Here is a 2,999-nt window from a genome sequence, read left to right on the forward strand (position 1 = left end):
TGATCAATCAACAGTTTCTATTTTAGTCATAGCTAGTAGAAGAAAAGAAAATTGTTTCATATTATTTGGAAATTGTAGAAAGTATTCAAGATCTCACATCTCTTGAAAACATGAATTTAGAAAATTTAGAAGGTAAAGATGATGTTCTTGTTGAAGCATGTGAAGAAGCTTCCTTAGTCACTCTTGTTCTACAAGACATGTTTGTTCCATTTGTAGTTTGTCAGGAATACTTCTCTGACATAAATGATAAAAAAATAGTGTTGCTACGAACAACCTTTTCATGTCTAGAAATTTTTTGTTTGTAGCATGATGACAACAATTAGATAAAGGTGTACATGAAAGAAAATGCAAGTGGAGGAGTTTCATATTAGAGTGACAAGATTTGGAAAAATTGTCATATCAGTGTTGATTCTTGTGAGGATTATTTTGTAGCATGCTTGGATTCAAAAAGAAAAATTAAATTTTTAAATTTTGTCAACATCCAAATTAGATTCAGATTTTAGTTTGAGCTATTGTTTTTAGATTTTTTGTTTCTTTTCAAGCAGAGAAAAGAAATCAAATAGTCATTTTCTTCATTGTATATGTTGGAAATCTATAATTACTTGATTCAAAAGTTGGTCTCAACAAGATAGAGTAGGAAGTAGTTTGCAATAAGCTTGTTGGGACAAGCATTTGTTTCAGTTTGGTTTTTCAGTCTTCAACTTCAATTTCAACATTCAGTTTTGAGTTTGTAGTGTGCAATTGTGATTTTCAATGTGTATAGTGGTTTCAGTTTTAGAGTAGGAATCAGATTGCAAGTTTTGGGAAAGAGTTGGGAGTCGCCCAATGGATCAGGAACATGTTAATCATGTTCTTTACCACCTCCTGTGTCGGTTTTAACCCCGTACAAAAATTACTTTCATACAAATTCTAAAAAACAGAAAATAAACAATGGAGAGAGCATAACACATAAAACAAATATACATAGAGATTTTCCCCTGGATCCCAAAAGCAGGACTACCAGATTGATTTTTCATTATGTTCCATTCAATGTTACAATACTTATATGTACATGTCGAAGCATTCATAAACCCCAATCCATTAACCCTGGATTAGAACATAATCGTATTTCCCTTGACTGGATCTACAAAATACCATGGACCGAAAACCACCACGCCCAAAACCATGTGCGAAATCCATGAACAAAACCATAGGTAGATTCGCCCACCTAATATAGGGTCCAAAAAAGAAATTCCCTGGGGCATTGCCCCAAACCCCCCGACAGGGGGGCTGCCACCCCCCTGCTACGCCCGACGCAACGAAGGGAGAGCTTTGTCGCCCCTCTAACCCCCCGGCTTAACTACTCAGGCTAGTCGTGGAAAGAATATAACACAACCCAACATTCTCCCACTTGTTGTTTTCTTTCAACAAGGGGCCATAGGAGAGCTTAGTCCTTGATCCAGCCCTACAAAGCCCATTTTTCCTCTATACCAAGAGAATTTCTCAGTGCTCATAGACTTTGTCAATGCATATGTAGTATTCTTCAAAGTGTCCACCTTTTCCAGCAACACCTTTTTTTCTTCTACCATATCCCTCACAAAGTGATACTGAACATCAATGTGCTTTGTCTTTGAATGATAACCAGGGTTCTTTGCCAAGAAAATTGCACGTTGGTTGTCACAATCTATCCTTATAACTCGTTTTACTAACCCCATACTTGAACATAATCTCTGCAACCAAACTGCTTCCTTTCTTGCATGAGTGGCTGCCATGTATTCTGCCTCTATAGTTGACAGTGCCACCACAAATTGTCTCGTACTCATCCAACTAATTACACCTGAAAATAGGTTAAACACATACCCACTTGTTGATCTTCTCTGATCCAGATCTTCAGCCTAGTTTGCATCAACAAAGCCATGGATGTCCAAAACTTTGTCCAATCCTGGTCTTACTCGATAGCACAAACCATACTCACTGATGCCACGCAAATACTTGAAAACCCGTTTCACTGTTGTCCAATGCTCCTTCCCTGGTTTTGACATAAACCTGCTCAATACTCCCACTGCATCTACAATGTCTGGTCTAGTACAGACCATCGCATACATCAAGCTACTAACTACACTTGCATATGAAACATGGGACATGTCCTCTTACTCTTCTTGTGTCTTGGGACATTGTTCAACAAATAACTTTACACCTATAGGAATAGGAACCTTCATTGGTTTAATATCTTGCATATTAAACCTCTGAAGTATTGTCTTGACATACTTCCTCTGGTTTAACTAGAGCTTCCTCTTTGCCCAATATCTTTTAGCTTCCATGCCCAAAATATAGTTTGTAGCACCAAGACCTTTCATGTCAAATTTGGAGGACAATTTGGTCTTTAAATCCTGGATAATTTCTTTGTCATTTCCAACCAACAACATATCATCCACATAGAAGTCCAGATAAATAACACGGTCACCAATTAATTTAAAACACATAGTGATCTTCTTTGCTTTTGGTGAAGCCAAGTCCCCATTGTTACACAAAAATATCGTCACTATGATTATTTATAGTCAGTATGGGTCTATCATCACTTGTACTGTCCTACTAAGCAAGTCTAAGACCTCAGCTCTTCAAATCAAGCTTTGGAAATGGGAGAAAGACATTAAAAATCAATGTACTCTGGTTCCGCACTTTCTCTCATGGTCACCTGTGGTCCCGCACCTTTTGTGTACAAAAGCTGCGTACCTACCCGCTCTGTCCCTAACGGTGTAGGTGTGGACCCCTGTGAAAGTCAAAAGGCGCAAGTTTTATCTTTAAAAACTCCCTTTGGGTTAATTCTAGAGTTTTCTAGAAGGAATTTTGATGTGGATTGTTCGCTCTGAGGTGGTTCATGCATTCCAAAAGAGAAGGAGTTAATCCCTTGACTAAAGGAGCTATCCCTTTGAAGGAGGGCTTTATCCCTTTGAAGGAGGACCTAGTAACTTCCCTCCATTGCACTATAAATACAAGCATTGGGGTGAGGACTAGGGAGG

This window comes from Pinus tabuliformis, chromosome 1_2 (genome assembly GCF_031772625.1).
Source record: "Pinus tabuliformis cultivar Carrire ecotype Pingquan chromosome 1_2, CPIR1, whole genome shotgun sequence".
Classification (NCBI taxonomy): domain Eukaryota; kingdom Viridiplantae; phylum Streptophyta; class Pinopsida; order Pinales; family Pinaceae; genus Pinus; species Pinus tabuliformis.